Source organism: Anoplopoma fimbria, chromosome 20 (assembly GCF_027596085.1).
Source record: "Anoplopoma fimbria isolate UVic2021 breed Golden Eagle Sablefish chromosome 20, Afim_UVic_2022, whole genome shotgun sequence".
NCBI classification, from domain to species: domain Eukaryota; kingdom Metazoa; phylum Chordata; class Actinopteri; order Perciformes; family Anoplopomatidae; genus Anoplopoma; species Anoplopoma fimbria.
Window position 1 is genome coordinate 13,040,240 of NC_072468.1, and position 22,684 is coordinate 13,062,923.

At 42.9% G+C, this 22,684-nt stretch overlaps 1 protein-coding gene across 2 annotated transcripts in view; it reads left to right on the forward strand.

Annotated features, from left to right (window-relative positions):
* The window catches only part of cdk14 (cyclin-dependent kinase 14), a 173,608-nt gene extending 157,898 nt beyond the window's left edge, over positions 1–15,710 (forward strand). For both annotated transcript variants that reach the window (XM_054622406.1, XM_054622407.1), the window contains one exon: positions 15,680–15,710. The gene's annotated coding sequence lies outside the window, so the exon portion shown is untranslated. The remainder of the gene's footprint in view (positions 1–15,679) is intronic.
* Positions 15,711–22,684: the final 6,974 nt, after the last annotated feature.

Genomic DNA, 22,684 nt, shown 5'->3' on the forward strand with positions numbered 1-22,684 from the left:
TGAGTGAAGTTTCAGCAGGTGCTGTCAGTTAGTTATTGTAGCTCTTCTGAAGTTAAGGAGCAGTTTGGTCATTTAGATGAAGAAGAGCAGCAACATTTTTACTTGTAAACACCCCAAAACAGCCACTGGAGCTGTCATGGTAATGATGAATTTAGTAGAGCCTTTCACCATCAGTTTGGCAAACGCTGAGCTGGCTCAACAAAGCCGACTGCCCTCAAATGAAACACCCTAACTTATGATCAAGCCAAGATTCCAAACTGCTTTTTTCTTTCCTGATTGGCTTCCAAAGGCATAGTCAGGCACAGCTCATAACATGAGAACTCAACAAATACTCATTTAATTACTTGAACATGAACTGAGAGTAGCCTTTATCAGGGACTTGTATCAGTAGAGACAATGTTAATAATAATAATAATACTATAATCAATCCTTTATTAGTCCCACAATGGGGAAATTATTTCTCTGCATTTAACCCATCCCGGAGGAGCAGTGAGCTGCAACGAAGCGCCCGGGGAGCAACTTGGGGTTAGATGTCTTGCTCAAGGACACCTCGGCATGTTGCCGGTAGAGGGGTTTGAACCACCAACCTTGTGGTTACGGGACAAGCGCTCTACCTCATGTGCCACAGCCGCCCCAGACTTAGACTTGTATATGTGTGATTCTGTTTTAAACCACATTGTGATTAATGTTAATATCACATATTTCCATAGCATCCATAGCATAAATTACAATTAGCCAGTTAATCTGCAGGGATATAAAAGGTGGCTACGATGGAGGCTACAACCTATTAGCAGTTTTTTAAGTGTTTTTGAAGGTAGAGGGAGCATATTGAAAATCTAAAATTAAGATAATTCCACCCTACGAAGGAAGCTCATTTTGGCCGCTTGTATTCGCGATCTCATTCTTTCGGTCACTACCCAAAGCTCATGACCATAGGTGAGGGTTGGAACGTAGATGGACTGGTAAATCGAGAGCTTTGCCTTTCGGCTCAGCTCCTTCTTCACCAAAACGGTCCGGTACAACGCCCGCATCACTGCTGACGCTGCACCGAACCGCCTGTCCATCTCCCGCTCCATTTTACCCTCACTCGTGAATAAGATCCCGAGATACTTGAACTCCCTCGCTTGGGGCAGTGACTCACTCCCAACCCAGAGGGTGCAATCCACCGTTTTCCGGAAGAGAACCATGGCCTCAGATTTGGAGGTACTGACTCTCATCCCGACCGCTTCACACTCGGCTGTGAACCGCCCCAGTGCGTGCTGAAGGTCACGTTCCGAAGAAGCCCACAGAACCACATCATCTGCAAAAAGCAGGGATGCGATTCTGAGGTCCCCAAACCGGAAACTCTCCTCCCCCCCGGCTGCGCCTTGAAATCCTGTCCATGAAAATCACAAACAGGATTGGTGACAATGGGCAGCCCTGGCGGAGGCCAACACGCACTGGGAACAAGCTCGACTTTGTGCCGAGTATCCGGACACAGCTCTCACTTTGGTCATACAAGGACCGAATGGCTCGTAGTAACGAACCAGGTACCCCATATTCCCGCAGTACCCCCCACAGGACTCCCCGAGGGACACGTCGAAGGCCTTCTCCAAGTCCACAAAACACATGTAGACTGGATGAGCAAACTCCCATGCACCCTCCAACAGACCTGCAAGGGTAAAGAGTTGGTCCGCTGTTCCACGTCCAGGATGGAATCCGCATTGCTCCTCCTGAATCCGAGGTTCGACAATCGGACGGAGCCTCCTTTCCAGCACCCTGGAGTAAACTTTCCCGGGAGGCTGAGCAGTGTGATACCCCTATAATTGGAGCACACTCTCCGGTCCCCCTTTTGAAAATGGGAACCACCACCCCGGTCTGCCACTCCACAGGCACTGTACCCGACTTCCACGCGACAGTGAAGAGACGTGTCAACCAAGACAGCCCAACAATGTCCAGAGCCTTTAGCATCTCCGGTCGAATCTCATCCACTCCTGGCGCTTTGCCGCTGAAGAGCTTTTTAACTACCTCAACGACCTCCGCCAGGCATATGGACGAGTCTTCCCCTGAGTCTTCAGACTCTGCCTCTTCCACAGAGGATGTGTTGGTCGGGTTCAGGAGTTCCTCAAAGTGTTCTTTCCACCGCTTGACAATATCCCCAGTCCGGGACTGCAGTTCTCCCCCCCTGCTGAGCACAGCCTGAGAAAAGCCCTGTTTCCCCTTTCTGAGTCGTCTCACGGTTTGCCAGAACTTCCTTGAGGCCATTCGAAAGTCCTTCTCCATGGCCTCGCCGAACTCCTCCCACACCCGGGTTTTGCCTCAGCAACCGCCGCAGCTGCAGCCCTTCTGGCCAACCGGTACCTGCCTGCTGATTCAGGAGACCCCCCACGGCCAACCAAGCCCAAAAGGCCTCCTTCTTCAGCTTGACGGCCTCCTTCACCGCTGGTGTCCACCAGCGGGTTCTTGGATTGCCGCCACGACAGGCACCGATCGTCTTCCGACCACAACTCCTAGCAGCAGCTTCCACAATGGAGGATTTGAACATGGCCCACTCGGATTCCATGTCCCCAGCCTCCCCCGGGATGCACGAGAAATTATTCCGGAGGTTGGAGTTGAAGACCTTGCGGACAGGATCCTCGGCCAGACGTTCCCAGTTCACCCTCACTACACGTTTGGGTTTACCGGGTCTGTCCGGCAGCCTCCCCCGCCACCTGATCCAACTCACCACCAGGTGGTGATCAGTTGACAGCTCTGCTCCTCTCTTCACCCGAGTGTCCAAGACACAACTACAAAGTCGATCATAGACCTTTGGCCTAGGGCAGGGGTCTCAAACTCGCGGCCCGTGGGCCAATTGCGGCCCGCTAGACGATATTTTGTGGCCCCCACCTTAATATGAAAGTTTAATGTTAGTGCGGCCCGCAAGTTTTATATGAATGGCACTTTACAGTGTTGTGTGCGGAGCTGAACGAACCTACCAATCACGGTGGGGTATATGGCTCTCGGGGGCGGGACATCGACCGGGCTTGATGCAAGCAAAGAAACATTTCTCAATGAGTGACAGTGACAGCAGCGTTGCCATGGAGAGTTTTCTTCCGTGCCTGGCTGGCTGCCTCGTTTCTATTAGGCAAACGCGGACATTCGTCCCAGCGCGCTGCGTTCACAACACCTCCAAAAAAAGGGACAATTCATGTTCAGAAGAACCCATTGAGGTTAAAGAACTGTTAATAAAGACGTTTAAATCTGAATACAGCAGATATAGAAGACTGAAGAAACCACACATAGTTGCTGACTAGAGAAATCTAATTATTATTATTTTATTTATTTATTACTGATTTATTTACTTATTTACTTATTAATTCTTAATTTGTTTATTTATTTTTTCATCTTATTTTGTGTTAAAAAAAATAAAAATAAAGACATTTGAGAAGATTGGAATTTTTTAACAAAGCTTTTCTTGTGGAATACCCGATGCGGCCCAGCCTCACCCAGACTCTGCCTCCAGCGGCCCCCAAGTAAATTAAGTTTGAGACCCCTGGCCTAGGGTGTTCTGGTACCAAGTACACTTATGAACCTCCCTATGCTCAAACATGGTGTTTGTTATGGACAGTCCATGACTAGCACAGAAGTCCAACAACAAAGCACCACTCGGGCAGGCCGTTCCTCCCAATCACACCCCTCCAGGTTTCTCCATTGTTACCCACGTGAGCGTTGAAGTCTCCCAGAAGAACTATGGAGTCCCCAGTCGGCGCCCTTTCCAGAACACCACCCAAGGACTCCAAGAAGGCCGCGTACTCCGAACTGCCGTTTGGTGCATAGGCACAAACAACAGTCAGAGACTTTCCTCCTGCGATTCCCAGTCGCAGAGAGGCGACCCTCTCGTTCTCCGGGGAGAACTCCAGAACAGCGGCGCTCAGCCGGGGGCTTGTGAGTATCCCCACACCCGCCCGGCGCCTCTCACCCTGGGCAACTCCGGAAAAGGAAAAAGTCCAGCCCCTCTCCAGGAGTTTGGTTCCAGAACCGGTGCTATGCGTGGAGGTGAGCCCAACTATATCTAGTTGGTAGCGTTCCACCTCCCGCACCAGCTCCGGTTCCTTCCCCGCCAGAGAGGTGACATTCCACGTCCCTAGAGCTAGTCTGTGATGCCGGGGGTCAGCACGCCCAGCCTGCCGCCCAGCTCACATTGCACCCGACCCCAATGCCTATCCCTGCGGGTGGTGGGCCCACAGGGTGGCGGCACGATGTAGCTTTTTCGGGCTGGGCCCGGCCGGGCCCCATGTGCCAAGGCCCGGCCACCAGACGCTCGCTGGCGAGCTCCCCTACCAGGTCTGGCTCCAGGAGGGTGCCCCGGTTTCCCTATTCCGGGCGAGGTGCCACAACCTTGTATCGTCCAATTCATTGAGGTTTTGTGAATCTTCGTAGGGTGGCTGGGCTCAGCCTTAGAGATAGGGTGAGGAGCTCAGACATCCGGAGGGAGCTCGGAGTAGAGCCGCTGCTCCTTCGCGTCGAAAGGGGCCAGCTGAGGTGGCTCGGGCATCTGATCAGGATGCCTCCTGGACGCCTCCCTTTAGAGGTTTTCCAGGCACGTCCAACTGGTAAGAGGCCCCGGGGTAGACCCAGAACACGCTGGAGAGATTATATATCTCGTCTGGCCTGGGAACGCCTCAGGGTTCCCCAGGAGGAGCTGGAAAGTGTTGCTGGGGAGAAGGACGTCTGGAGGACCCTCCTTAGCTTGCCGCCCCCGCGACCCGGCCCCGGATAAGCGGAAGGAGATGGATGGATGGATGGAAGATAATTAAGATTTTACCATGAAAATTTTTATGATGGTTTTATCGCCCAGCCCTACTGCTGTGTCAGAAGGTGCTGATTGAGGGTGATGGTGATCCCTGTGGCCCGGCCCAGTGGGAGGCCAGTCACATAAACAGTGAAACCTTTACTGTGAATGCCAGGCAGCGGCCTCTAACGACTCCTAACTTTAATACTTAGTTGCAACCACAACCTCAAAAATCACAAAAAGGTATCTATCAATTTTTTCCTAAAAGGTTGGGTTGCTGGTCTGGTTTGACTTTGAGACCTTTGTATCTTGACAGACTGATTAAATCGATGCACCATTTGGAAGTGCATTCATTTGACTGACTTTACAGATTGTTAATGACATTTGAGCTTTTAGAACCAGAAGGTGTTAGACATAAGAGTTAAACATACAGTGTCTCTGGCCTTGTGAGAACAGCTCAACCTTAAAGGAAGATGTTGGTTTGTCATTGAGATCTGGGATCAGCTGAGTGCAGAGTGTCACTCTCTGGAGCTCTGCCCTCCCCTAGCAGCTTCTTCTCTGCTGCAGCTGCTGTTTGGAAATTTCAGAACTGGCTATTGGTCTAGCGTGAACAAGCCTCTGGGGGCAAGGGGCAATATTTCTGGGGTTCCGGGGCAGCTAGAAAATATCAGGACCGTGACTTCCTGTTCTGTATGCTGCTCATCGCTTACAGTCCGATTAGCAACTTGAGATGCGGAGCCGGAGTTGAGAGACGACATGTTCAACCGGATTGTTTAACAAGTAACCAGTTTACAAGCTAATTTTAAACCAATTTAAAGCCAAGTCATCATTAGACGATGGCCGGTGGGTTCTGAGACAGACTGTTTACATGTTTTCAACCAAAACCTGCTCAAATGTGATTGGTCAATACAGACGGAAACAAGAATGCTTCCGATATCAAAATCCTGTCCCATTGAACACGAAGAAATGACCCTGTTACAGTGACGAGAGTAAATTTAATTTCTTGCTTCATTGCTTGGTGAGAATTAAAAGAGTCACTGATGCAGAGAATTGCAGACGTCATTGAAGATGACTGCCATATAAACCGAAAGACCTCAATGCATTCAGGAATGTGTGCATAATAACTTGCACCTGCACTAGAATAGCTAGGTCTCAGTGGATTGTGAGCATGAGGGTGTTTGTATGTTCTTTTAGCAGATATGTTTGTATGTTGAGTGTATAGTTGTGAATGTTGGAATGCATGGCCGCTATGTGTGTTCAGACATTTTTGGGCAGTGTGATTCCAGCTATTAAGTGCTGATTCTAAAAGATTGTGCTGCCAGGACATGCGTTAAATGGAAACACATGAATGTGCAGAATAGTGAAGGCTGTCTGTGGTAGAGAGTAGTGTGTGTGTGTGTGTGTGTGTGTGTGTGTGTGTGTGTGTGTGTGTGTGTGTGTGTGTGTGTGTGTGTGTGTGTGTGTGTGTGTGTGTGTGTGTGTGTGCGTGTGTGTGGTTGTGTGTAGGATTGTGTCTATGCATTCTTTAAAGACTCATTTTCATTTACTCTGGCCCAGACAACTGAGGCAAGAAAAACAAAGAGGAGAGTGTTTGTGTTAGAGCAGAGAGAGCTGGCAAGTCTGCAGGCTGTGGGGCTGAGCGTTCAGTTCTCCTTTTCCTACCCACTGGATCTGGACCACTTTTTATTTCACAGTCACATTACTGAGTAGCCATGTACAGACAGAAATACATGGCAGATTGCTAAACTAAATCAGATTATTTTCATTCCTGTCCTCTTGGATAGGAGTGTTGTTTGGCGTGCTGGCCATGAAAACGGTGGAATATAAATCATCCGTAGTTATTTTACAGATTTTGACATCTTTAATCCTAAAAACAATATTGCAGTCAGCTGTGTAAAAAAGCAAGTCAGAATCATTCATGTAGCTCATTTTAGCCTGTTATGTCCAGAAGTGAAGTGCCAACAACTTTGGGGGTGCCATTCAGAGTTGGCGTGTTAGGGCTGTAAGCCATGAGCATGCAGCTAAAACAACTTTCCCAGCTAGAGCTGCAGAGCGTAGGACAACGGGCAGTGCCTCTGTGGAATCTGCTGCTCGTGTAACGGGAGGCCCCCAAGGTGCCCCCACTGCCCCCCAACACACCAGTTCATCACAAATCCTCCTGTTTATCTTTGTGGACTCACTACATTGACATCAGTGGCACCAGTCTCCTTTAGTTCAGTCCTTAGTTTGGTTTTCAATCTCTCAGTTAGCTTTCCACATCACTAAATTATCGATCCACCAGTTTTCTTTGTAAGAACCCTTGTAACTGGTAGAGAAAACGTAATGAAAGACTTGTTTTATTGAAGAATAGCTGCTAAAAAAGCTCTAATTGTGAAATGCTAATTTTAGTAATTCTTTACAATAGACTGTTATTTTGCATTTTAAAAGCTTTTATTTTGAAGCAGCCGAATCTGGAAAAGTTGGGTTTTCATCAGCAGTAAGTTAACAGGTCTCATACAGCAAGTCTCAACTGGGCTCCAGACCCGGTTTCCTTCTCTCCTCCCTTTGCTCTCCACGGTCGAGGAACTCCCGTTTTGGGGGGGAGATGATGGAGACCTACGTTTGATGAATGGTCTGGACTGAGTCCACATGCTGTCCACACCTCACTGAGATCCAAACAGACCAGGCAACCTCGTTGTGTTCTGGCTGATCTGATCCCAGTGCGTGCAAGATCGGATCTCAGAGCATACAGACTTGACAGTTGATGCATCCTGGGATGATCAGATGACAAAAGTCAAGACCAGTGTATCCACGACCTAAGATAATGAGGCATGAGTCATGACCACAAAAAAAACAATATGTAATGGAATAATAATAAAAAGACAAGACTTGAGACAATAAAATCGTTAAGATAGGATGTCCTTTGATGCATTTCTGATGAAACATGGTGCAATAATGTGTTCCACCATTATTCAGATGACACTGATTAGCTCAGGGTTGCTACAGTCAAAGGTCAACACAAGGTAACATTGTAATGTTTACTGTGGCTGTGTTTAGGCCTTGCATCTTTTAATTCTCTGAGGGGGCTTTTGTGAAGTCCAGTTAGGAGTGAAACTGATACTTCTATTCAGTCTGGTTCGGTTTCACAGTGCACTGGTTAAGTAGATCAAATAAAGAAAATAAATTTGCTAAGGGGCGTGAACAAAGGTGCAGTGTGTAAGTTTTTTTACTTTGACTCTGCACCGATCGACCGCACACGGATCCCTTCTCCTCCAGTTCATCTGGAATTACTTTATTAATGTAACTCTTTTTGTGGACTTTATTATTTTATTCATTATATTATTTGCATATTCTGTATTCTGTTCTCCTCGGCCCAGACGTCAAGCAAACATCAGACTTTTGCATAGATCCCAGTCAGTCCTCTCCCACTCATGTTTACTTCCTGCAATTGGGTCGGATTATGTTCTCACTGCAATCGAACAAAATCTAGGTTCGTTAAGAAACAGTCCGACTCTCGTAAGTGGCCTTGGACCGGTTGTTTTGGTTTACAGCTACACAAACGAACCCCACCAGAGTTTGGTTAAAACAGACTAAATGCCCTCATTAGCAGATTTTCTCAATCTTCCTATCTTCTCCCTTTGGTGCTTGTTGGGTGTTTATATACAATGACAATGCTTGGTACAGCAGCAGGCTGCAGATGTTTAGACCCAGGACTGTCTGTATCCCACCAAGTCGGTTTTAATAGTTAATCCAGACTGGGTTACCTTAGAAACCAGAGAAAACAGGCTTCTTTCCTTGTTCAATAAACCCAGTAGCCTCTGTATTAACGGGTTTCTACTAAACAAACACTCTGTGACTTTGGTCTCGATTAATGTTGGCAGTCATAACAGCCGACAAGCTGCGGAAAATCACTGTGTGTGTGCATGTGGAAAATGAGATGCTCTACTGTTAACTGGAGCATTTTCTGTCTCTTCCTTCCTGCTTCTGTAAATTATCAGGACGATGTATAGACAGAGGAGTGTTTGTTGGTCGTAGATGTGGCAGCTCAATACAGACTTGGCCACAACACAGCATTCCTCCAAAAAAATCACAGTCAAGTTCCAGTCGGGAAGTCTGGATGAAAAAATTGTGAAAATATCTTCATGTAAATTAATTCTAAATCCTCTATTCACTCGCATGTACTCACTCATTTCCAACAAATACCAAGTCAGGCTCTTCCCCCTCTCAAACACACACACACACACACACACACACACACACACACACACACACACACACACACACACACACATACACACACACACACATATATATATATGCATACAGATCATAAAACAGCTTATTAAACTGTCAGCACCTTCTCAGCTCAGGGTGTTCGTGGTCGACATTTAAGGCCAGCCTGACTCAGTTCATTAAATGGGACATAACGGGACCTCCCTGCAGGGAGGGGTCAGGTGTCGTGACCACTAGGCCTCTGGGTGATGGGGGGGGGGGGGGGCAGTCGCTGGTCCATCGATCTGATTCTGTCAGGCCAGTTTGAGAAACAGTTCAGAGTCCTGCAGCACATGGCTGAAACTCTCGCATGAGGTTAATATTTTTCAGGAATAAGGCTCCAGCAAAACCTGGATAATATCCATGTTACTGAAGTACATGTTAACACAATGTGTGTGTGCAGCTTCACTGCTGGTCCCTGAAAGTGACAATACTTTGATGGATCAGGAATCAGGGAGGAACATTGTGTGTTTAAGAGAGGAGTGCCTGGTTGAAAACCTCTGAAAAAGAGGTGATGGATGATAGAAAGCGGTAGGAGCAGAAGGGGAAAAGAGGTGGAGTAAGAGCAAGAGGAGCTGCAAAAGTGATTGGAGGGAAATTGAGATGGCCGAGGTCATGGGCGGGGGATTGGACAAGTTTAAAGCAGCAGATTTCCACTCTGGGCTGTTATTATGGGCTATGGTATCTGCAGAAATCTGCAGTTCAGAGAAACAGTTTGGCTTCAAAGGTTCATAACAGTCAGATTTTAGCTCATGTGACATGCCAAGAAATGTCACACCCACATGTCAGCATCCAGAGTTTAACTTTATTACGTTCTCTCCCGTCTGACTGCAACTGTCGCTGCTGTGAATGCTTCCAGGACGCATTGAGGACAAACTGAGATCAGATCGCTCACACCACATTAAGATATGGTATATGGCCACATTCTTTTAGCAGTGTGTATGAGACTCACGCAGAGAGGCTCGTGTAGCCGTGGGTTATATTTCCTATAATTTATGAAGGAAACAAAATAACAGCAAATTGAATTGCTCCCACATTATCAACAGAAGCACTTAACAGCTTCACTCCTTCCATTCTGACCTTTCACAATAAAAGACCTAGGCAAAGCCTATAAATTGCATCAAGAGGCAACTCAATGGAACAGCTGTATAGAATATAAAATGTTAACCAGGTTCACCACCTCAGATTAGCATGCTAACATTGGCTAACTGATAGCAAATACAAAGTCCAACAGAGGGTAATGGGAATGTCATTAGTTCAGGTATTTGGTCATAAACCAAAGTATTGGACAAATTAAAGTGTTGACCAACGCAACATGTTAAGGCAAGGCCCCACCCTAAAGCATACCCTGCTTTATGATCTGTGTGACTCTAAATGAACATCATGCTGTATTGAAGAAGACGTGAAACTAGAGATTGAGACCATGAACTAGTAAGAAGTAGGGTCATCAGAGGAGTCGCCCCCTGATGGACATTAGAGAGAATGCAGCTATAAGTCACTTCAGCAATGGCTTCACTTTTCAGAACCAGAAATTGCTGCCTGAATTATACTAATACTAAAAAGTAATCACTGTAATTTGTACATAACCCACTTAATCTTGAGCCATGATGTGACGTTGTGTCAAGAGCACAAAGTCCACACAGGGAGGAGGTCGAGCTGGATGGACGGGTCAAACAAACACAGGACTTTTATCAGCAGACCGCTGGTCGGCACGGAATCAAATCAAATGGTGTGAAATCAGATGTTGACTTACTTGTGTTATGTAACTTACTTACTTTAACTAACCCTAGCCACCTGTGTAAGTTATGTAACAAACATAGTTATTTTTACCAAATCACATTGGGCTCCCCTGGTAGTTCACCTTACCACAGCGACCCAGCAGCTGCACTATCATATAATGGAAAAAACTCCAAAACACAGAGTCAAACACATATTTACAGAAATACTGAGAAGACTACTTCACAATAAACTACACAATAAACAGGAATAAAAAACTGTTCCAAGAATCATAAAAAAACACAACATTTTTAAAATCTCCAAGGGGAATGCAAGTCTCTAGTTTGAGGACAGTTTGCATTGAGTTAAATTAAAATGGTGCATGGTACCTAAAAGCAGTCCTTCCAACATTAGTGCTACATGAGGGATGTTCAACAGTCGAGCTTAATTAATAACTAACATGAGATGACTGTTAGGAGGTCCATCAACTGTCTGATGCAGAGAACAGCTTGTCATTAGTGATAAAGCGTTGTTCACTATGCTAAACAGGGTTTAACTGCTGAAGTGTTGATGACAACATGACAATACAGAGTATCTCCATTACCAGGGACAGACAAGAAGTTGACTGAACAATAATACAGATGTCCTACTACACAAGACGCCCAGTTAGTTTTGACATTTTTGTGTGAAATGTTGAATATTTTATCATTATTTATATTATAATAGTCAGCAGGAGTAATGTGAGTGCCATTAATGGCAGGAAAGTCAGCGTTGTTGGTGGAGACAAAGACTACTTGGTCTTCTTTGCATTAAAAACTAGTCTGTGATTAAGGAGTGATAATTGGAAAGCATCAAAGGCAGACTGAAGAAGAGTCATGTTTTAATCAAAGATCTTGAGCAGAAAGTTTGGTGTTCTCAGGGGGTTTTATGACACAACTGTGGAGGAGTGTATATTAAGAGTGGTTTTATCCCAAAATATTGCTACCTCTTCCAGTTTTCAAAAATGCAAATCAGCATAGTTGCACTCTGTTAGTCTTTTTGTTTCTCTTTGCGTCTCACCCTTTCCTATTTGGTCTTGTTTCTATTGTTGTGTATGTGTCTGTCCCAACGCAGGGTAGTTTAAGGATTTCATTTTTGGGGGGAGGGTGAGAGGATCTCTATTAAAGGACAGCAAGCAGCTGGCCACGCCTGCTAAATCCTCCACACAAAACCCACCCACCAGCTCCATCTGCTTCCCAAGTGGAACTCCCTTACACACAAACACACACACACACACACACACACACACACACACACACACACACACACACACACACACACACACACACACACCTACTTGGTGTTCTTTGATCCCAAGAGAGCGGAAGCCTACATCTGTTCTTAGTACATCAGATCGCTTTAAAACAATGAATCCCTTGTTGGCTTATAGAGTGTATCACGTGTCAAATAACGCAGATTGTTCACTGTTCCTCTGACAGCGATACAAGTTTAGCCAGGTTTGCATTGCACAAGCCAGGGTCATAACGGGCAGAGCAACTGACCTAGTATAAAGTGCAAGGTAGTCCACACAGAGTGGGTGGGACTGGAGGTGGATGGTTCAAACAAACACAGGACTTTGTACCAGGAGGCTGCTGTTCGTGTCCCTTGCTAAAATAAACATTAACATTTAGTCTCTCTTTTCACTCGTTAGTCCCATGAGTCCTTAGTCAGTTGCTTTAACATCAACCATATTCTATTCCTAAACCTCAAAAACTGGTTTTATTGCCTAAACCTAACGTCCTGTGAAGATGAATACACTAAAGGAGCGTACATTGACACAGTAACACGTCTGAAACTAATGCTAGAGCGGTACATAGAGTTTCATGGTTTGAAGCTATGTGCTACTGACCAGCTTTGGTGTTTGATGAGCTGGGAGATAGAGAGGGTTGGATAGTGAAGTGAGGAGTGATGACAATGCATCTCCTAACACAGAGGTACAGTGCTCAGTGACCTTGACTTTGACCTTGACAGCAGAGCTGTGACTTTTAAATGTTGTCACACAACAAGCTGTTAACCTTTATCTTTGTCCTGTCCTTCTGCAACTACAAAGAACATGGGGAAACTCAACTAAAGGCCACACACAGTGCTCCTTAAAAAGTTTGAACTTCATCATGTCCGTCACACAGGAAATTCGGCTGCTGCATTTAACCAATTCCAACCCTCAAGGACACTTAGACATAAGGACAATAGGGTGAGAGGATTGAACCTCCAACCCTGCAGGAGAAATAACACCTTTATCATTCTCATTAGTTCATGAAGTCTGGTGAGCTCCCATATTTCAACCTAAGCAGAGGACTAATCAGCCAGAATAACGGACTTGAACTCAAAGCTAGAAAACCAACCTCACAAAGCTTCCCCAGTGAACCAGACAGCAACACTGCTATTGTTTTCACCCATTGAGTCTGTGTGTGAGTCATCATCACAGCACGTGGTGCCTCAATACATTTCAATTGAAATTATATTTTCTCTGCCAGTTAAGCGATCTCGCAATCTGCTTCAGCAAACAGCATAGTATTTTGGGTGCCCAGTTATGGCTGCATGCTCAAGGACCTCTCTGGTGGCCGTGAATTCCACGCTGCTTGTTTTTGTGTTTGAATAAAGTCTGTTTGTGCTCATTAAATCACACATCACAGCATTGGTCGTTGCAGAAACAACTGGCGGAGATCTGCACTCTACTGAGTGCACTTTTGTGGTTATAATTACCCTTACCAATTATATTAATCCATCCATCTAGATGCACATGCATATACAATAATTTCAGTCCAGAAACATGAAAAAGCATTGGATATAGATACAGAACGCATGCATGTTTGGTGTTACACTATATCGCTCACAGCAGAAAAACGAGGCGCTCATCCAAAATTTGAGATTCCTGACATATACAGGACTGCTTCCTCTGGAAACTGATTACCAAAAGCTGGGCGAACGCCACAGAGAGATGTACGGAGAGAGAGGGAGGCAATGTGAGGTGGTAAAGAGGAAAGTCAAGGTAGAAAGAGAGGCAATGCATTATTTATTAGTCCTCAGCTCCCTCCTCTTCTTCATTCAGTCCTCCTTCTCTTCTTTCTCTGCTCCTTCTTCCTCTCCTCCTTCTCTTGTACTCTCTCCACCTCCCTATCCTCTACTCCATCTTGCTTAGCATCCTCTAGTCTTTCCCTTTCATATTTTATTCCCACCTTCTCCTCTTCACCCTCTACTCCCTCTTGGTCATCTTTCACATCATCTCCCTCTACACCTGATTCAATCCTCCATTCTGTCTTTGTCTTCATCTCCTCAGCGTTACTCCCTTCCTCTTTATGGTTGACCCTTGTCAGTTCAAACAAATTACATAAAAGCAAATTTCCTCACTCATGCAGATAGTTTGGGGTTTTAATTATACAGGTTTTGAGATATCGGTCTTCAACATTTCTGCCTTTAATTGGTAAAAAGAAAAAACATTTTATTCATCCACCCAGCTCTTCAATGGTTGCTGAGCATAGGTGTTGGTTTTGGTCTCTAGGTCTCATAGGCATGATGACGCCAAGTTGGGCTGGGTATCCGTTTTTGATATATTTAAGGTATCACCCGAAATAACCCAGTAACAAGTGGTGTTGAAACTTCTCCAGTCAAACAATTCCTGCAATTGATCCTTTTCGTGCCCAGATCTGGAAAAAAGAAATACTATTTGTATGATTTTGCTTGCAGCCAATCACCGCTAACTTTGCAAAAAGCTTCATACTTGCACAGACATGAGATCGATGTCAGTCTTCTCATCTAACATCCAGGAAAAAAGCAGATGAGCTAAATCCTTAAGTTTTGAACTATTTGTTTAACTGGACTTGGTTGCAACCCAGGACCAATGGCTTCAATCAAGTCAAATAAAAAATTGTATCTCAAGTCATCCAATCAGAAATCTGGAGAACTACTGAACAGCCGGCAGCAAAACCCTTTAATGTAGGGGTGAACGACTATTCAATGGTTCCATCCAAGCAGCCTGATTCCATAGACAATCTTAAAGTTGAATCGCCACAGTGGTAGAAAAATGTGATTATGAAACAAAGAATAATTTCATTTTGGCTATATGGGGGTTTGGAATGTCTGATTTTACATAGAATTGTTTGGTTTATTAAAATAAATCATAACATAAAGCCTATTCTGGTATGAATATCAGCCTATTAATATTAAGGTTGATAAAATGTGAAAATAACTCACATGCTTTCAATCAATCTTAGCGTGCATGAATAAATCATTATGTTGACTTAGTTGCAATATCTATCTGTTAAACCATCAGAGCAGCAACTTGGTGATTTCCCCAGAAATACTAAATTAAAAAAAAAATTAAAACAACACAAGGCAACTGTTTTAAAAATAATAAATAAATAAATAATAAATTTATAAATCACAGCACTCACATAAGAGTGTAACACTATCAGAGGGCTAAATATATTTTGATTTCCTCGTATCTCTCTCTCTCCTGATGATTGTCATTTCCCTTCTGTATGCAGATTGCTTCAGTTGGGAAAATTTTACTTTGGTCGAAAGTTCCATTACAATAGATAAATAAAACTTAAACAGGGGGGGATTAATGAGCAAAGAAAAAACAATCCATCCACGACTTGACCAAAGAGATTAGGCTTTGTAAATTCTAAGGGGATGTGCCTAGTATCAATACTTCATAAAATGTGTTTGTGACTCATGAAACCTGAAAATGTCTTTACTACAGAAAGAGTAAAAGGGATACTTGACTACTGACTTGATGTAGTACCTTCACACAATGCCAGCACATCTAATAAACCCAAACCCATTTGCTCATTACTGTTGATTTCAATCTGTAAGGAAACATATGAAATGTTGGATGTGATTGCTTAAGTATTTTTTGTCTACAATGCCAGTTGTCTGGACTTTGTTAGTGACAGATTGTGTGTCTCTTTGTCTGTGTTTCAGGTGGCTGTTGTAAAAAAAAAAAAAAAAAAAAAAAAAAAAAAAAAAAAAAAGATGAAGACCAGAGATGGAGGATCCAGACGAATGGAAAAGTCCCAGTTCTCTTTATTTATTTCCTTCACAATATGAGTGAGCGTGTGTGTGTGTGTGTGTGTGTGTGTGTGTGTGTGTGTGTGTGTGTGTGTGTGTGTGTGTGTGTGTGTGTGTGTGTGTGTGTGTGTGTGTGTGTGTGTGTGTGTGTGTGTGTGTGTGTGCATGAGAAAGAGATACAGCATTTGGTATAGATATGAATGCATGTGTGCATTATGAACGGTACCTAAGATTTCAGGCTATCATTTGCAAATCAAATTTTGTTTACTTTTTATAAGGTTCCAATAACTCATATGTTGTTATCACAGTATAAACAAAAGGACTTTACTATTGGTACATATCGTGTTTTGTGTTTGTAACTAGCCTCCTATTTAAGAATGTATATTTGTATGTATGATATACTCATCTAGAAACTATATAATGGACAATTTTAATATCGCTTCATCTTCTCACTACTATATTTCTCACACCAAGACACAACAAACACATACAGGAGACATGCATACAAGTAAAGCTACATCTAGAAAACAAAACAATGCAGTTGGTTAAAAAAAGAATAAATCCTAAAGAGTTCCAATTTCTACTTTTTTACAAGGTTCAACTCTAATTTGTGGAACTGCAGACAATAATAATAATGGAGGGCTTTCAGATGGTGCAACACATCCTCTGGCAGCCATATTGGAGGTCCTCGGTTCTTTGGTAGCTGAGAACAGCTGATGATGTTTAAATGTACAACTCTGCTGAAGGATGAACTTATATTTTAATGACAGGACCTGTCACTGATTTTGTGATCATGTTTGATCTTGTTAGCTGACTTATTATGCTATCTGTCTGGTAACTGTCACCCAGTATATAAAAAACAAATATGATTTACACACTAAAGCCTACATCTACTACGTAGTAGTAAATAGAGGTTAGTAGTTGTATATGAACATATTGATCTTTGGCAGATATTTCTGTTTCTCTCTTTTTTTGCCTATTAGGTGGGTGATTTAGATAATCACCCAAAGGTAAGCAATATTATTTGCAAGTGATCAGATCTGATTATCTGTCCAGACATCCCCAACCGATCTGCATTAAGCACCCAGGACGAGCGCTGGGTTATGAAGCTAAAATGACTCAGTGGACAAACAGTTGAACTTCCTAGTCCGTCACGTGGGTCACCATGGGGCCCAAAAATACTTTTTTCCAATAGACTTTGATTTGGAGAGAGACTGTTGTAAATCAGTGGACAATCTTTGAGGTAAATTAACTTTCCTGTACAAATGCTTGGATAGCCCTTATTGAAATCATTAAGTCCAAAAAGTTCTAAATTTGCCAAACCGGATTTAATTATCCAGGCTTAGTGAACTGTCATTCATGTGAGTGAGCCTGACACAGAGCGGTTGGGAGGTGGGGTTAAAGAAAACGCTAGTGCTCTATGTTCCCAGCACCATGGATGCAAAAGATCTGGGTTATTTCTTATCAGTCAGTAGAACCATTTTGGCTTCATAAGGCAACTTTCAGTGCTCTATATAGTACTATTTGTACATGAATGATCTGCATGGGTTCTGTGGTAACGACGTAAGTGTCAGTTACTATGTAGCTACGCTGGTTACGTAGCTTTCCAACAGAGAAACATGAAAAAATGGATGTCCATCATCTTGCCCTCCGAACTATAACACAGTCACGTTGACCTTGCAGAACTTCTTTGTTGCACCAGACAAACTCAGCAATGGAGGAGGCTGGTATACTGCGGTATTTCCATGCTGGAGTCATGGCAATATATTTTGTGGACAAATCTGTAGTAATCAGATTTGAATTGTATTTCAAACCACTTCCAAATAAGGTTTGAATGCAGTTGGCAAAATGGGCTTTTAATGTTTTAATGTTTAATGTGTTGCAAAACTACAAAAGTAAGACCCTGATGGTGGAAAAATGCTATTATTGAATATCCCCTTTGAATTTTTACACTTGACCTCCATGATGGAACTGGCTGCGATGAGTTTTGTGTTGCAACTGAAAAGCCTTTCAAAAATAAATGATCTCTGCTGGAGATGTTGAAGGTGCACACATAAGACAACAGGGACATCACCAACCAGTGTGCAATACCGTAATTGACAACAGCTGTAAGAGTGTGTGTGTGTCTGATAGAGAGGTGTGTATGTGCTAGGGTGTATGAGTGTATTAAACATGGGCAATAGCTACGCATTGGGGCTTCCATCCATGCAAATGAGCTAATGTACAAATGGTGAAACACCAAGGCAATAGGTTGTGTGGCCTATTGTTTGATCCAGCCCACGACAATCCTCCCCCTTCACTTTATCTAATAACCATCAAAAGATCTGCAATATTTTATTAGAAACAGATGATCTATGTCAATAACTTCAACTTTTTGTTAAGCTCATGAGGCTAATGTTAAGATTGATCCGGAGCTTTTCTTATCTGACAAATCAAAAAGTGTGGGGATGAGTGCTTTCCAGTGAGTGGTAGTGTGTGTGTGTGTGTGTGCAGTGTGTGTACTGTAGGTGGTGATTAACTTTGATCAGTCCCTTCACCACCGACATGGGCTCTCATGGGGAGGCTTCCCCTACATGTGTGCCCCTCAACATCCTACACGTTCTAAATGTTTTGCAACTTTTTATGATGACGGTCACATGTATAACGTAGTATCATCTGCAAATAAGTTTTTACTGTAATTCTTTTGATGTTTTGTGTGAAATTAACTGAATATTACAAGTTTAGACGTACGGTAATAATTGTGAAGTACTATCAATACAATGGCTTCCTCTCTGTCAATCAGTTTGAAATTGACTGAAATAATAATATCGGCCCTGAACTGTTGACATGCCGAAGAGATGAGGCTGCAAATATGGTGTTATGGAGAATTGGAAGCTGTGGATACTTATCATGTCGCTCCACCACCTATCACACACACTCACGCACGCGCACACACACACACACACACACACACACACACACACACACACACACACACACACACACAATCACACACACACACACACAATCACATACTATCACATTTATAATGTAAATGTCTCTTCTGCTAGGGTAACCTTCCTGCGCCCATCTAGTCCTATTTGCTACAGTACAGTATAAACCTGCAGCCCCTCCATGCCCCCCTCCATCTGGTATTTGCTTTGCATTCAAAGATAGGTTGGGATTTTTGAATGTCTATCTTAATACATTAGTCACAGAATGTAATCATTCCTCCTCTCCATACCGGCCATGAGGTGATATTTATACAGTACCAAAATATATTCCAAAGTTCTTAAGTAGCTAACATTCTTCAGACGCAGTCTGAGTTGGCCACATCAAGTTGTTATCTCCGCCCAGGCTATTGTGTGTAAGTTTAATGATCGTTATTTTTCTGAAGAGCTGATGGACCAGAGCTTAATTGACAAGCAATATTTGGCTAACATTTTTCAGGTGGCTGGGATGGGATGGCCATGAGGCTCTGTTGCTGGAGATGTAAGATGATAGTTGTTTGCTAACCATAAAAAAAATCATATGTTGTGGGTATTTTATTATCAATTTGCCCATAAAAACACCTGACAGGAAACACCATTGGAGAGTTCGCTAAAAGTGAAAAATTCCGCGAAAAAACTTTTCGCGCTTGGCCTAGATAGAAAAGTTAAGCCGGTGACATATTAATTAATGAAGCTTCCTCTCCCACTAAAGAGATAAAAAAAATGGCGGCAGTTTGAGATTGAGATTCCCAAGAATGGGGAATTAGCACCACCAACTGTTTATCTCAATGCTCCCTTATACTCCTAATATTTGCATAACAGTAGTGGATGGAAATGCATATTAATAAGCATTGTCTTACGGTGATTTTCTGGAAATTTGGTTGCATTTCGGTTACATTTTGATTGAAATACATTTTCACGCAGAATATAGACTTTGTTCCCCTATCTTTGAAAGTGTTAGAGATGTTTTACAATTTTTTCCTTCCGGATACTGATTTCCATACATGAACTTGTGTATCGACCGATACCGAGTACCGATTTGATACCAGTGCATTAAAAACACATTGTCGCTTTACTAGTGGTGACATTTTGCTTGCTCTTACTTGATTTCGGATGCAGCAATAGTTTGATCCGGAGCTGGTGATGGAACTACCTAACGAGTGAGCGAACTCACTTCTTACTTCTCACATCTCTATTGAGAGTTGCACATGCGCTGTACCAATCAGGCAGGTTGTACGGATCGGGTAGCGCATGACACGTGTTGTTCCTGTATGGTGTAAAAAAACTGATAAATGACAACTGATAACGTGATGTCAGATCGGTGCATAGACTTGAGTACTCGCTGATCCAGCATTTTAGGCTGTATCAGAGGCATACTGGCATCAGCATCCTAACAACTCTAGTAAAGATAGCCGTGAAAATATCCGGACCTTAGCTTTAAAGTAGGGAGGGATTTGGAGTTATAGTGCTTTGGCATTTTACAAATACTGTGTTCCAGTCCAGCTTCTTCCACCACAGTGGGTAATAAATGATCATGGACTAGATTCTCCCCAATAGTGTTTTGAAAATGCACTTTAAAGAAAAGTATTTTTACCCTACATTCCAGCCCGTATAGTTACTTTTATGCACCTGCTTTGCCCTTAATGATAAAAATATATGAAAACATATACTGTATATACTGTATATACAGTATATGTAACCTTGCTTTCTCTGACGCAAAGCAAACCAGCCCTTCTTACAAATGTAAATATCATCCCTTATTTTAAACCTTTACCACAGTTTTAGGAGAGCTCATAGAAACGCTTTACTTGAAGTTATCTCGCGGCTTTTCAGTGTCATCCGCAGGCTGTGATTGTGCGGCAGAAAAAAAGGGGAGGAGACAGGGCGGGTAATGCCAGTAAAGCGGCGTGACAGAAGAGGGTTAATACCATCGAGCTGTGCGAAGATTGCCCAGCCTCATGTGGCTTTAAGGGATTGCAGGCAGTATTAGCAGCTGAATAATTATTTTTGGCATGTTTCTCCTTGTGCATACTTTCGGTGTGGCACACACACGCTTTGTTTGCCCCTCAACACTCTTCTGTGGAGCTTTGTTAGCCCGCAGTCTTGTACAAAACGTATATTTTTGAGTCCTGTGTGGGCAGAGTTCCTGAAGGCACTCTGTTCAAACTTGAATGTTCTTCATATATTTGAACAAAGTCCAGTGAAGGAAAGACTTGGTGGAATTGCACATTTAGCGCTGTGACAAGGGAAAAGAGTAAAAATCTCAATAGAAATGTTGAAGATGGAAATCGATAAGGTGGTGACAAACCTTCCATTAAGTGAAATAGTGATGCTTCCACTATGGTTGTATACAGGGTTGCCAAGGTCCCCTTAATGTTATCAAAGAGATATCATATATGAATAAACATGTATCTATTTTTGGCATTCTTTATCATGTAACAAAAAAGTGGTATCGGAAGGAAAAACATATATGTTTGGATCCATCGTGCATCCTCGCTGTGCTGAACAATGAATCTGTGTTTGCAACTTTTTTCAACAAAACTTCTCTCACATTTTATTATTTTCTCTTTTTTTGTATGCTGCACTGAACACACATTATTTTCACAAGTGGTTTGGAAAACAGAAGTGTCGTCAGTCACTTCATCGAGTGAAATAATATAGTATACTGTAGAATAGCTGTTGCATTATTTGTTACAACCTGTATGTAATGTTATTATGGAAGATGTAATGTCCTTCTGTAAATGTTGTTTAATGTTGTTTTACCTGAAATAAAATTTATTAATGCTTCACATGTGTCTGTAGAGCTCTGACTTTGTGGCTGTAGTGCAACATCTAATGTTGTCTCTGTGGTGGCAGGGATTTTTCCAGTTGGATACTTTTAAAGCTTACTCTTGCTAATTTCTCACAAGACGCCTAACCCAGCTTTAAAGTGAAAATAAGTTTGATGGCATCAATAATATTTTTGAACTGTATACTGTTCATGTCTGAAATGAAAGAGCAGGCATTTCAGAGCCGTTTCTTGAATTAAGCAAAGTGATCACTTTAGAGTTACGTCAGCAAAACCTACCAGTAGTATAACTTGCTTGTCCTCTATTAAGGGTTCTCAAGGTAGCTATAAACATTACAGCCAGCTAACCTAACGTTAGCCTGTTTCACAGCTAATCGTATGGGGTTGGTTAGATTTGAATCGGCAGGCTAATAATAATAAAAAGGCTAACTCTTACTTTCAGCCAGGTCCATCATGTTAAGTGTCAGCTGGAAACAGTCTGTTGTTGTGTGACCATGGGAGAAGTCTGCCTTTAGGGCTACTTGGTTAGCTTACCCCAAAAAGCCACCGCTTTTGAATCCATTCATTTTGAGTTGTTAAATATCTTTTTATCTCAGAATGAAGTCCTTTACTTGTGATAACAGGTTATCTAAACATTGATTAACTTGTGATGTTAAGATAAAAAGATAAACATGGCCGAGTGGGGCTTCTGTAGGAGAGCTGATCACCAATGACAGGTGATTATATCGACACTGTTGCCTGCATTACATGTGAGTATTTTTTCTATTAAAACATTTTGTTCTGTTTCAACCAATCCTTTCCAGCTACGGGTGCTCTCAGCTTCTGAAACTTCCAGTTTATTTTATACCTATAGGTGTCTCCCTCCTCTATCCATTCAGCACTATATAGTGCAGTGGATTATGGGTGGATAGCCTCCCATCCATTGATATGGAGGAGGGTCCTACTTGAAATGGTAGTGCAGTAAGTAGAATCTATAGGTATTTGTTTTTAACAAAAACAGGAATTAAGCTTGGATCAAATACTGATCCAGCAACTGAATAGAACACAAATCAATAGATGATGAATATGCATTGCAGTGTTGTGACTGTATGTAAAAACTCACTGTAAAAAAATCTAAATAAAGATTAATGCACTATTAAATAAAATCTGAAATCTTAAAAA